Source organism: Macrotis lagotis, chromosome 1 (genome assembly GCF_037893015.1).
Source record: "Macrotis lagotis isolate mMagLag1 chromosome 1, bilby.v1.9.chrom.fasta, whole genome shotgun sequence".
NCBI lineage: Eukaryota > Metazoa > Chordata > Mammalia > Peramelemorphia > Peramelidae > Macrotis > Macrotis lagotis.
Genome location: NC_133658.1, coordinates 666,453,401 through 666,467,824, shown reverse-complemented (window position 1 = coordinate 666,467,824; position 14,424 = coordinate 666,453,401). Strand labels below are relative to the sequence as shown.

Here is a 14,424-nt window from a genome sequence, read left to right as displayed (position 1 = left end):
CAATGAAATCATGGATTGAAACAAAAAAAAAATGAAGTTTAGTGGGGTAAAAAACAAAACAAACATATGCAGGTAATCTAACAACAACTCATATAGGCATTTAAGATTTCCAGCATACTTTTTTCCTACAATATCTCTTTGAGATAAGTAGATAAAATACAAAAAGTCAATTTATATTTAAATAATGTTTTATAATAATATATAAATACATGAGAGAAATGAAAAACATCAAAAAGTTAATAGTCCTGTATTAATAGAATTCAGAATTTTTTTTAATTAGACTTTCAGGATCTTGGACTTAGAATCCAAAGTTCTGGTTCAAGCTTCAGTTGCCTAACTTAACAGCTATATGTCCTCAAGTAAATCACTCAGTCTCTCTGACTTTTAATTTTTTTCATCTGAAAAATGGGGATAATAACACTTTCCCAGATTATATCAGTGGAATCAAATAAGATAATTTTTTCTTATATTGAACATTCATGGATTTACATTTATGTGGCAATAATTAGAATTCCCAGATAAAATTCCTGTTTCTCACAACTACAAATAAAATTTTATCAAATAAATCAGAGTACAAATCAGTTCCTACTAAATTATGGAACAATACAATTTTGCCATGATTTTCCATGATTTAAACCCTTCCCCACTCATCCTGGCCAATAAAGAAGCAGCTGGTCCCCACTCTATTACAGGAAGTTTGCTGGGTTTCAGTATTGAGCTAGCAAGTTTCATCTTCCTACATACACACCTTAGAGCTAAGATCTGCATTCCATTTCTTCAACCTTCAGTGACTTGAGGAGAGGGTGGAGTTGGATTGAGAAGCTCCCTCCAACTGATCTCTTCTCCCTCAAGCTGTAGTTCATTGATCCCATTCAGGTCCTTGTTAAGAGTTGAGATCTCCATTGTTTATTCTTTTATTTCCAGTTTCCTCAGATAGCTTCACCTACTAATTTGTCATACATGAATGACTGCTAAAGCTGATATCACAAATGTCAAAAATAACACTGATATACAAGCCTGTTTCCTAGGCATTGTTTTGTTACCTTCAAATATTCAGAAGTCTAATTCCAAAATATAATATTATCAATTTACTAGAAACATATTTTGATATTGTGACTTTAATCACATTTCTCTGCTTCCCAAGACAGATACTATAAAACAAAATACAAAATGCTTACCTCTGCAAAAACAACAATCAAGCAATAATATTCAACAAAATAAAAAAATCTATAAAAGGAAAATTTCCTTGATTTTAAATTTGGAGACTCAAATAATTGATTTCTTAACACCTATTTTCTTTTTAGCATATAATGTTTGCTATATGTATATATTTACTTAATAATTTGATATGGATTATACATAGGAGATGAGCCTATAAACTAATGGGAATTAATTTCAAATGAATGTTCCCCTTATTTTACTTAAACTGCTCTTTCAGACTTTGCCCACTGATCTTTTACCCAATTAAATGCACTGACCTTTTCTAAGTCCTGATCTTTCTGCATTTTTTGACACTACTGAGTACACTATTGAGTACACTCTCTCCTCTTTGATTCTGAACTACTGTCATCTCCTGATTCTTTTTTTAATGTTATTTTATTTTATTTTTTCCAATAATATGCAAAGATAGTTTTCAACATTCATCCATTAATAAGCCATTGATTTCCACATTTTTCTAACACTCTTTCTTCCCCCCCCATCTCCATGGAAGCAAACAATCTGATATAGGTCATATATGTACACTTACTTTATTTCTTTTTTTTTTTCAGCTGGATTTTGTTTGTTTGGTTGGTTTTTGGTTTCTTTTTTTTTATTTTTTTAAAAATTTTATTTATTTTGAGTTTTACAGTTTTTCCCCTAATCTTACTTCCCTCCCCCCCACCCCCCATAGAAGGCAATTTGCCAGTCTTTACATTGTTTCCATGGTATACATTTATCCAAATTGAGTGTGATGACAGAGAAATCATATCCTTAAGGAAGAAACATAAAGTATAAGAGATAGCAAGATCAGACTATAAGATATCAGTTTTTTTTCTAAATTTAAGCTAATAGTCCTTGGTCTTTGTTCAAACTCCATAGTTGTTTCTCTGAATACAGATGGTATTCTCCATTGCAGAGAGCCCCAAATTGTCCCTGACTGTTGCACTGATGGAATGAGCAAGTCATCAAGGTTGATCATCACCCCCATGTTGCTGTTAGGGGGTACAATGCTTTTCTGGTTCTGCTCATCTCACTCAGCATCAGTTCATGCAAATCCCTCCAGGTTTCCTGGAATTCCTGTCCCTCCTGGTTTCTAATAGAACAATAGTGTTCCATGACATACATATACCAGTTTGCTGAGCCATTCCCCAGTTGAAGGACATTTACTTGATTTCCAATTCTTTGCCACCACAAATAGGGGTGCTATGAATATTTTTGTACAAGTGATGTTTTTACCCTTTTTCATCATCTCTTCAGGGTATAGACCCAGTAGTGGTATTGCTGGATCAAAGGGTATGCACATTTTTGCTGCCCTTTGGACATAGTTCCAAATTTCTCTCCAGAAAGGCTGGATGAGCTCACAGCTCCACCAACGATGTAATAGTGTACACTTACTTTCAAGACATATTTATAGCCCTGCAGAGTCCTAAACCAACAAATGATTAACCAAATTTCTGTGTGCCAATTTTTAACTGTGAAGGGGGAAAACAGATTATACTAAAATTAGAGTATTTTTGATCACTTTTATAATTAAGAATTCTTGAATTCAATCTATTGTGTGACAAAGTACAGTTAAGGCTAAAATAGAATAGTTCTGGAAGAGATCTTAAAGATCATACAAAACATCTCATTTTACAGGTTTGGAAGCTGAACAAGTGGAAGTGACATGCCCAAAGGGACTCAATTTATTAATGGAGTGGGGAAAGGGAATAAACATGTATACAATGCCTACTGTGCTAAAGGCTTTACATATATTCTCTTCCTATCTCATTTTAGTATAAACAGTTTTTAATCTTAAAATTTATAAGAAAAACTTTAGGGGCACTATGTGGCACAGTGAATAGAGTTCAAATCCGATGTCAGATACTTAATAATTACCTAGATGTGTGATCTTAGGCAAGTCATTTAATTCCATTGCCTTGCAAAAAACCTAAAAAAGAAAAAGAAAAATTTTAGCATAAGGAATTGCTTTAACTACTTGGGTAAAGGGCAACTAGATGACACATTGCTTAGAAAACCAATCCTGAAGTCAGGAAGACCTAATTTACTAGCTGGTTTAGTGATCCTGGGCAAGTCGCTTAGCCCTATTTGTCTTGGCTCCTCATCTAGATGTAAAATGAACCAGAGAAGGAAATGGCAAACCACTCCAGAAAATCCCAAATGCAGTCATGAACAACAATGAATGTCTCTTCCCTTTTCCCTTATGTGAGATATAAATGTCAGTTTCCTGTTTCTTGATACCTCAGGCCTTAAGAAACTGTATAAACTATTGTATTTAATAGTGAGGAAAACATATTCTCATCCATCTAAAAACTATTAAATTATCCATTTATTAAAATCTATACCCCTAATTTTGAGTTGATTTGTATTATATGGTAGAGGAGTTGTTGACAAGCTTCCCATAAATGACTCAATCTCAGAATAACTAGGTCAGAGCATCCTCCTGCTTCTAGTTCCTTCAGTCTACATCTTGTCTTCCCTAAGAAGACTCAACTGGTTTGAAGCAGTGTTAGTCAATGACAGGCAGGTTAATCAGGCTCTTCTGCCCCTCCCTTATGCAGGCCTATATCATTCAAGCCAGAGTTGAAAGAAACCAATTATAAATGGCTCAACATATAGCTTTCCTTTCACAAACAACCTTAAGGTCAAAACCTAAAATCACAACCCAATAAGGTCAGATCACCCAGGGGATTTATCTAATCATCAGAATTTCATTCATTTCTGAAACTGTTTTCTCCATCATCAAACCAATCAATAAGCAAGCCTTTATTGAAAACTTTTTTTATGACTATGCATAATAAAACATAATAAAACAACAGTACAGAGTTAAGCAGTGCAGAGTTAAACTGGTCAGATTCAAAAAGGATAGATTGCTTTTGTGATCATCAGTTAAGTATTTGCTCTCTATAATCTCCAGTTTCCTCATCTATAAAATGAGAAAGTTGAATTAGAAGGATCCTTTAAGGATCTTAGCTAAACTAGAAGAAAAGCCTATTGTTTCAATACCAATTTCTTCCAGGGTTGTTTAGGATTAATAAATACAATAGTCTCTGAAGCACTGAAAATATACAAAGGGAAAAAGCAGACACATGATGAGTGTGAACAAGCTGCAACATATAATCAATGAGGAATTTTGAAGAATAAGAATAATAGGATTTAGCCAAGTCAAGAGGGGAAGGGCATGTGTGATACAGGAAACATAAATTTTTCTAGAAAAGTATATGTAGCTAATATTTTTGCTCCTTATTGATTATAAAAAATAAACACAATTCTAATGTATGAAGTATCTGATACTTTGAGAGGATATTTGATAATTACCTAGCACATAATTTTAGTTTTGTCAATATTTTTGAACAATTCAGAATAGATTGATGAGTAGCGAAAAGCACTGGATTTGTAGTCAGAAGGTCTGGGTTTAAGAATTATCTCTGTCACATATTAGCAAGATGCTTAGTCTTTTTCATTTGTAAACTAAAGGCAATAATATTCATTCCATCAACCTCACAGAGTTGTAAATAATATACATTATCAAATTAAATATGTTTTACAAAACATAAGTCATAGACTAGATGCTTTCTTCAGATATCAGAATATATACCTGCCTTGTATATAGTTCATACAAGCCTTGATCAGTTATCATCAAAGGTATATGATTAGAGGGGATTCAGATTCTCCTCTTGTTCCACAGAAGTATCAAAGTTGTAAGATGTTTGCATTAATCTTTTGGATAATCATGGAATCTTAATATTTTGAGATGTAAGAGAACTTGATATTATCTAGTACTTCCCAGATAGGCTAAGAGATTTGACCAAGATCATACAATGAATTACTTTAAAAATCACTATGAAAATTGAGGTATTCTGACTTACAACAATGCTCTTTCCACTGTTTCACAGCCTGTACAAATAAGAATGAGGAAGAAAACTAAAAGGAATTGCAGAAAAAAAATGGTTTTTTCTGAGATAAAAGAATGGACATTTAAAAAGACAGAAACTGGGCTTTGTAGACAAAATCTGTGCCTTAGAAAAATATCTGTTTCTAATTATATTTTCTGCAAGAATGGATAAATTCAGTGGTTTAAAAAGACTTTTCCATCTTTAGGGTCCATAAATATTGCCTAAAAATAGTGTCAGCAAAAAGCAAACTATTTTTCCCCTCAACATTAATAAAGCTGAGTCAACTATTCCAAGGTGTACTGCTTATTTCAAAAGTAGACAAAATTGTGTGGGAGGGAAGGCATGGCATCAAGAAGTTTCATGTGCCTTTAGTCTCTGCCATATTAATTAATTAAATTTAGTTTTTCCATTCAGTTTTCATCTAACAGGTATTTATTAAGTATCTGCTATATGCTAAGTCCCATACTACTTTTAAAGAACAGACTATGCTTTTAAAATGTTTAGTTTTATTATAGTGACCAAACTTGGCACCAAAAAAAAAAAAACCCAAAAAGCCTGAGAATGAGCTTCCTTCCAATCTTGGTAAATATATTTGGAATACTGCCTGTACTATTAGTCCCAGGTGATAACAAGGTAGTTTTGTTAAAATGCTCTCTTAAAAATCCTTTTCTATTTTTGGTATAATCAATGGCTCTTTGGGTATGAGTAAGAGAAGGAATATATCGGGAAATGAAGGTAATGTAAAAATAAATATTCTAATTAAAAATCAAAAACAAAACAATAAAAATTGGTGTCTTTAAATTGCTCCAGTGGATTTAATGTGCTGCTATTCTCTAAGTAGCAAGTTACATTATATTTTAATATTTTAAATTCTTTTAAATTTTAATATTGAAAACCTTACTGAATTTTTAAAACTAATTTTTTAACCTGCAGTCCTTTGAATTATGTCTATGTTAATGTCACCAGAGAAGACCTTTTGATGCATGTGGCTTATTCCTATATTAACCTCAGCACAAACATAAAGTCATTATAATAATCTAATCTTTTATTTTAATCCTAGAATAAGAGTTGGTTAAGAGAAGCCTTGCCATTATCTCAACTTCCTTTTCCCAAATAGAGACTTACAAAATGATAAATTTATTTATTTGTTTGTTTTTTAAATGCTCTACTGGCTTGACCATGGAGGCACTTAATTCAGGGATATGAAAATGACAGACTTTTTTTTCAATTCATACCTTTGTGCCAATTAATTCTATACAGCCAGTGAGAAGTTTGTTTTGGGTTTAGGATGTGTTTGGTTTTGACTAATTTAAGTCTGCAGGCCTAGAGGGTTAGAATTACTATCTATGATGTCATTGAAAACTTCAGATAGGGAGAAAGTCTCAGACATTTTGAAAACTTAAGAATGAATTTAAGTCCAAACTCTCTTTTCTTTTTCAGGAGCAATAGATATTTGGAGGTGCCAAAGACCCCACACTATTTGCATGAGAAAGCTTGTGATTTTAATGTGAAGAACTAGTTAAAAGAACCACTAAAAAAATATCTAGGTCAGAACTTCCAGATTAAAGTAAAAATAACATTTAATATATATTGTATCTTTTCATCTGGCATAATAAGTCTTGAACTTGTACCTTATATCATAGGATATAAATTGATTATTAGGGTTGGTCAACACAGAATTTCAAAGGCAACATTTTAATGAAGAAAATGAATGGATAAATGATTAAAAAGTAATTTATTAACCATATGCTATGTGACAAGCACCAAGCTAAATGCTAGGGATACAAATGTAAAAAACAAGACAATTCCTGCTATCACAAAGAGGTCAAACTCTAATTGGAGGTGATGAACAGAGAAGAAAATTCAGCTGTGGTGAAATAGAAATCTTAAGTGATAGGGGAGATGGCAAGGCCCCAAGAAGCCTTGGGGTGTACCCTTAAGTGAAATGACAGTTCCAGAAGGAGGGGTCTGGAGGTCATCAAGACAGGACAGATAGGCAGATGACAGGTTGTACAGCAGAGCAAGTGATAAGCCCAGGTATTTCTTCCATCTCGCCAGTAGGATCATACTACCAAGTGGTATGATCAAGTTGTGTCAGCTTTCATAATGAGTAATTGATGCAGTCTGGATGACTACATGGTCAAGAGGGAGGACTTCTTGTGGTAATTTAATGTTAAAAAAAAATAGTTTCCTGTCCCAGAATGAGGCCATTTGTAATGTAGGAAACTTGCCAGTTCCAGGCACCCAAACTGAATCTCAAATTTGATCAATTTCTCAACTTCCCAACCACAAATAGAAATACCTAAGTAAAATACATAGCTTATTGTTCAAGAAGAGAACTAACAAGGAGCAATTAGATGGCCACAGACAGGCATTAGCCTTGGAGTCAGGAGGACTGAGTTCAAATCCAGCCTCAGACACTTAATATTTACTAGCTGTGTGACCTTAGGCAAGTCAATTAACCCCAATGCTCCCCAGTGAAAAAAATTAAAAATAAATAAAAATTTTTAAAAAGAAGAGAATAGGGCAGAGCCAAGATGGCTGCATGAAGGCAAGAATTCCCAAAAACTCATTCCCCAAAAAACTCCAAAAGCCATCAAATTATGACTCTATCCAAAATTTAGAGGGGAAGAGCCCACAGAAAGACTGAGTGATACAATTTCCCAGTCCAAGACAACTTAGAAGCTCCACAAGAAAGGTCTCTATCACCAGAACTGGGGGTGGGTGTGGAAGAAGCCACAGCTGCAATGCAGCACAGCACAGGAATCACCAGGAACAGCTTAGAGGGGTGGTGAGAGAACTCCACCACATCAGAGTGAGCACAGAGCAGAGTAGAGCATGGGCCTCAGAGCCACCCTGCAATGAGAACCCGCAATGGGAATTGTGGAAGCCAGCCTGCACCTCCAGAACATAGCCCACAGACTGTAAGGGGACTGGGGGAGACTGCAGAGGTCTCTCTGCTCTCCTTTGGGGCAGGACTCTGCTATTTGCCCACACTCAGATCCAGGTTGCACTTTGGGCTTCCATAATACCATAAAAGAGCAGGGACACTCCTCACAGTTCCAGAGCAGAGGGGAGGGTCTGTAGTCATCCACATATAAAAGCACAAGCAAGAGAGTAGTCAGAGCCTCTCATAAGACCCTGGAGGAATTAAGGTCTCTGTGGGTTGTCCCAAAAATCCCCCAAGCCTTGGATGTGCAGTAAATCAGTCATAGGCTGAGGAAATGAGCAAACAAAATAAAAAGAAGAATCTGACCATAGAAAATTACATTGGTCCCATGGAAGATTTAGAAGATGACAAAATCGAAACCTCTGTATCCAAAACCTCCAAAAGAAATAGAAAATGGGCTCAGGCTATGGATGAGCTCAAAAAAGACTTTGAAAAGCAAATTAAGGGAGGTTGAGGAAAAATTGGGAGGAGAAATGAGAGTGATACAGATAAATCATGAAAACTAAACCAGCAGCTTGGTAAAAGAAATACAAAAAAATACTGAAGAAAATAATATTTTAAAAACCAGTTTAGGCCAAATGGAAAAAGCAACACAAAAGGCAAATGAGAGAAGAATGCCTTAAAAAGCAGAACTGGGCAGCAGAAAAAGGAGATAAAAAACTCTCTGAAGAAAATAACTCCTTCAAATGCAGAATGGAACTAAAGGAAGTTGATGACTTTGCAAAAATCAGGGAGAAATAAAACTATTCCAAAAAAAAAATTTAGAAGAAAATGTGAAATGTCTCATTGGAAAAACAACTGACCTTGAAAACAGATCCAAAAGAGATAATTAAAAAATTTTGGGGCTACCTGAAAGTCACAACCAGGAAAAGAACCTAGACTTCAATTTTCAAGAAATAATACAGCAAAAAATTGCCCTGAGAGCCTAGAAGCAAAGGGTACAGCAGAAATTGAGGGAATTCACTAGTCACCTCCTGAAAGAGATCCCAAAAGAAAAACGCCCAGGAATAGTATAGCCAAATTCCAAAACTCCCAAGTCAAAGAAAAAATACCAAAAGCTGCCAGAAACAAAGAATTCAATTACTGTGGTTCTATAGTCAAAATTACACAGGATCTGGCAGTATCTACTTTAAGGGCTCATTAGGGCTTGGAATATGATATTCCAGAAGGCAAAAGATCTTGGTTTATAACCGAGAATAAACTACCCAGCAAAACCAAACATCCTCTTTTCAGGGGAAAAAATGAACTTGCAATGAAACCAGGGACTTTCAAACTTTCCTATTGAAACAACCAGAGCTGAACAGAAAGTATGATCTCCTAGTACAGGACTCAGGTAAACTATAGATAGGGTGGACAAGAAGGACTAACTATGAGGAATTTAATGATATTGATCTGCATGGGAAGAAGATACTGATAACTCATTTGAACTTTCTCATTTATAAGAACAGTTAGAAGGAGCATATATAGATAAGGCACAGGAAGGAGCTGAATATAATGGTATAATATAGTAAAAAAGATGGAGTCAATGGGGTGATAAAGGAGAGTACTGGGAGGAGGAGAAAGGAGAGGAAGAAGAGGCTAAGATATTTCACATAAGAGAAAAGAAAAGGCTTTTTCAACGGAGTGGAACAGAGGAAGGCAAAGGGGAATGAGTGAGCCTTCATTCTCATCAGAAATGGCTCAGAGAGGAAATAATACACACATAATATGGTATAGAAATATATCTTACCCTAGATAAAAATGAGAAGAAAGGTATGGAATAAGGGGGAATGGGGGGAGGGAAGGCAGGAGTAGGTGATAGAGGAGGGAAGGTCATGGGAGAAGGTACTCAGATGCAACATACTTTTGAACAAGGACAAGGGGAAAGGAGAAAGAGAATAGAATAAATGAGAGTGGGAAGGAATAGAATGGAAGGAAATACAGCTAGTAATAGCAACTGTGGGAAAAAATATTGAAGCAACTTTTTTGGTGAACTTATGATAAAGAAGGCAACTCATTCCAGAGACAGAGCCACTGGAATCTGAACACAGACTGAAGTACCTTTTTTTCCTCTCTCACTATTCTTGAGGTTTCCCATCTTCTGAGGGGGTATGTTTACTCTCATAACAAGATATAAAATAAATAACCCCCCCAAAAAAGAAGAGCATAATCACAGCTAGATCAAGTCATAATTTCAAAGCCAGAAGTCCTTATTCAATCTTCTTGTCTATTATTCCATCCTTCCCAGGTACCCTATTTCCTTAATATGTTCACTCTAATCTTTAGTATTCACCAGCTCTCTTCCATTCTTCAGTCTTCCCTTTCACTCCATTCTCTCTCCATTAAACTCAATTATCAGGAAAGACTGGGTAGTCATTCAAAACCACAACTTAGCATGAATTTTGTCAATAATCTTACCTCTTTTAGAAGTATTTCCCTTTTAGATTTTACTTTTAGTTATATATTAAAAGACCTTGTCCATTTGTACAGTTAAAGTAATTTGAGTCCTTAGCATGCTAGTTGATGTGCATGAGAGTTTTTTTTGGAAGGATACCTTAGAAATAATATTATTTAGTCAACTGACTTTTAACACCTATGTGCAAAGTCAACTCTGACAATAACTATGGCTCATGTGCTCTCAATAACTCTAGATGTCATTGCTAAATAAAATCTTTCCCTTTTGATAGGACCTCCTTTGGGTTTTGCTTCCTAAGCCCCCTTTATGGTTGATGTTTGTCCTTCATTCTTGAAGAGGACCATGACATCAGGGAGCTGATGCCATGACAAGTATATGAATTGAATTTGAATATTATGTTGTGCTAAGTCACCATCTTCACTTTCTCCTCCAGAGCCATCTGGATCCAGTGGTCAGATATAAATGAGGATGACTGGAGATGACTCCAGATGTGAGGTAATAAGGGTTAAGTGACTTGCCCAAGGTCACAGAGCTAGTAAATGACAAGTGTCTGAGGTTGAATTTGATCTCTTGCTCTCCCAACTCCAAGGCCAGTGATCTATCCACTGCACCACCTAACTACCCCCTTTATGTAAGGGAATTAAAGTTATGCCATTCCTTTATGGGTGATGATAGGGTGGTAGAAAATAAAATTGTCACAGTCAACTCCTAGAAACTGACAATAGAGAAATGTCCCTTGGTTCTCAGATACAATTACCTGGAAAGGAGAAAACAAAAACACAAGCACTGGGCAAAAGCTGTTAACCAAAGCTATTAACCTCTTGGTCTATATTGTGATTGGAATTCCTCTCCTACTACCCCACTCCATCTCTTCAGCACAGATGCTAATAACTATACTCTCAGCTAATCTGGTGAGAGTATTTATCAGAAGTTGTCATCTTCAGTAGTAAGTAGCTACACTAATCTACTTTCAATAAACTCATAGACTCCAACTTTTGGGATAAGAGTACACTATTTGACAAAAACTGTTGAGAAAACTGGAAAACAGTAAGGCAAAAATTAAGATCAACATCTTATACCCCATAAAAATTTAAGGTTAAAATGGGTACATGAAGGGTGATGCCACACACCAATTAGAAGAGCAAGGAATCAGTTACCTGTCAGATTTATGGAGAGGAGAATTTATGACCAAAGAAGAGTAAAAAGAACATTATGAAATACAAAATGGATCATTTTGATTACATTGAATTGAAAAGGTTTTGCACAAACAAGTACAAAACAATCAAGATTAGAAGGAAAGCAGAAAACTGGGAAACAATTTTCACAGCTAGTGTTTCTGATTAAGGCCTCATTTCTAAAAGAATGGATCCTTACCTTCCTAGGAAAACAAAGACTTAACATGATTTCTTCTGCCAGTCCTAAATGAACTGACAGCAGAAGACAAACTTATACAATGGGTTTTTTGAAGGAAGAATTAACAACACTGAAGTAGGGGAATTGTCTGCTTCATAAGATCCTCTATGAAATTATTAGCAGTAAACTTACACAGTCATCCTGCCCTACAATAACCTATCTCAAAAAAAATGAAAAGGATAATCAATTAGATCAGCAAACATTAGCCTTCTCAAATTCTGGTTCCCATCAGTTTAGGGAAACTATTTCCTCTGGTGACAGCAGATTGTAAAAATATGTCTATTTTGTGCCACTCATGTTCACACTATATTATGATGACTCTCTATTTACAAGTTACCTCAATCTTTTCACAACAATGAATGCTAATGTTACCTGAAACTGCACTGTGGGTCTGGATTTCCTGGAGGATACTTAAATTTGTTCAATTCCTCCTGGGCATCTTCATCCTGAATTTTCAGATGATATTTCAGGAGACAAGTCTTAATTGTTCACAAGAATCATTATGGTAACTATTTATCTTATTTTATTTTATCTTTTCAATAAAATATTATGGTAACTATTAATCTTTCTTTAAGCTAGTGTTCAGATACTTATCTTTCCAGTCTAATTCATGTTTTGAACTGAGCATAAAATGAGAAGTTTTTATAGACTGTTAATAGAGCTGATTATTCATCTAACTTTACTCATCTTTATTATAAATATTAGCAATAATTATAAAATATCTCTTGTGTCTCTCCAATATAGGTACAAATCAATTCAAAGATTCAGAAGCTCAGAGTTAGATGAGATCTCATCAGCAGCACTCTAATTAAACTCATAAAAGAACAAGAATAGTCTCTTCAATTTTCCCACCAAAGGATAATACAGTCTGCTCAAAGACCTCCAAAGGGGAGGTACCTACTACCTCTAGAGGTAGTTCCTTCCACTTCTAGATGGCTCTAATTGACATACTAATATACTTTTCTTAAGCGCTAACTATGTGTCAGGCTTCATGAGACTATTGTGCTAAGCAGTACAGATACAAATGCAAGGACCAAGAGTGGCACAAAGCTAGGAAGCTCCCAGGGCTCTTTCCAAAACAATTTTGAATGAAGCCTCTAAATCAATCCTAAAGCAACAGAACCCACCAAAAAAAAACAGTCAAACAACTTTTCCGAGAGATATCTTGGAGAAACTTCAAGAAAAGGTCTGTCACATGGGTAAAGGGGTAGTATACCTACAGTGTAGGCAGGAGAGCTGGGAAGCCAGCTAGAGACTTTTAGCCACAGTGTATCTGAGGTCCAGGTATAGCAATGTCAGAGGCAAGGGTCCCAACACTAGTTCAGAGAGCACAGGGAGCAACCAGGACTGCCAGGAATACCAGAACAGAAATCCAGGAATCAACCCCCACCCCCCACCCTGGAGCACAAAAAGTTTGAAATTATCCCTAAACCATAGGAACAGAACTCAAATGACAAAATGACCAGAAAAAAAAATGCTAACCAGTGACAGCTACTATTCTGAGGTGATAAAAACACCATCTCAAAAGAGGAAAGCAGCATAAAATGCCTTCATGTGAAACCTCTAAGGGGTTAATGAACCTGACTCAGTTCCAAAAAGACCACTTGGAATAGCTCAAAACGAATTTTTAAAATCAAAGAATAGGGATAGCTAGGTGGCACAGTGGATAAAAGCAAGGATCCTGGAGTCAGGAGGACCCTAGTTCAAATTTGACTTCAAACACTTAATAATTACCTGGTCTTGTGACCTTGGGCAAGTCACTTAACCCCATTACCTTGCAAAAAAATCAAAGAATAGAGGAAGAAGAAAAAATGAAGAAAAGAAATGAGAGTCATACAGGATAATTATGATAAATTAACTGAACAATGATTTTAAAAGTAAAATTAACCAGCTAGAAAATAAAATTAACTAATTGGAAAAGATAACTAATTAATTGAAGAAAATAAAATCTTAAAATCTGAAATAGGACATATGGAAATGAATGACTCTGTTAGACACCAAAATTCCATCAATAAAATTAAAAGGCAAAAAAATGACTAACTTGAAAAATAGATCCAGAAGAAATAATTTACAACTTATTGCTCTAACTGAAAACCACAATCAGAAAAAGAGTCTGGACAATATCAGGCAGGATATTATCATGGAAAACTGCCTTAATATCCTAGAACAAGAAGATAAAATAGTCCTTGAAAGAATCCATTGATCACCCCAGAAAGAGATTCCCAAAAAACAAATACAAGGACATAGAACCTAACCTTGATGAGCTTATAATTTAATAGAAGACAGCACACAAAAGGAAACTGGAAGGAGGATTGTATATTGAGGTACCGTACTGAAGTCAGAAACATAGCCAAGAAGGGAATTGAGGTCAGTAAGTTTGGGGCCCTTTTCAAAATCAAGATCCCCAAGAAGAACACAATAGTAAGATGAGAAGATCACTGGGATTGATGAATGTTCTAGTGTGTAATTTCAGGTGAGGCATGATGTTGAAGCACAGAAAGATAGGTACACATATGGGAAGGGAATATAGGTTGACCAGTCTGGAATCCAGGAGGAACTCAACAACAAAG

General features: G+C 35.4%; 1 long non-coding RNA gene across 6 annotated transcripts in view; it reads right to left on the bottom strand.

The window, feature by feature from the left end:
* Nucleotides 1-14,424, bottom strand: part of LOC141507645 (uncharacterized) — a 94,631-nt gene that overhangs the window by 18,751 nt on the left and 61,456 nt on the right. For 3 of the 6 annotated variants that reach the window (XR_012474215.1, XR_012474217.1, XR_012474216.1), the window contains one exon: nt 1,908-3,130. This is a non-coding gene — a long non-coding RNA (uncharacterized LOC141507645). Of the gene's footprint in view, nt 1-1,907; nt 3,131-14,424 lie in introns of those variants that run through there. The other 3 variants (XR_012474219.1, XR_012474220.1, XR_012474218.1) reach the window with 2 other exon arrangements.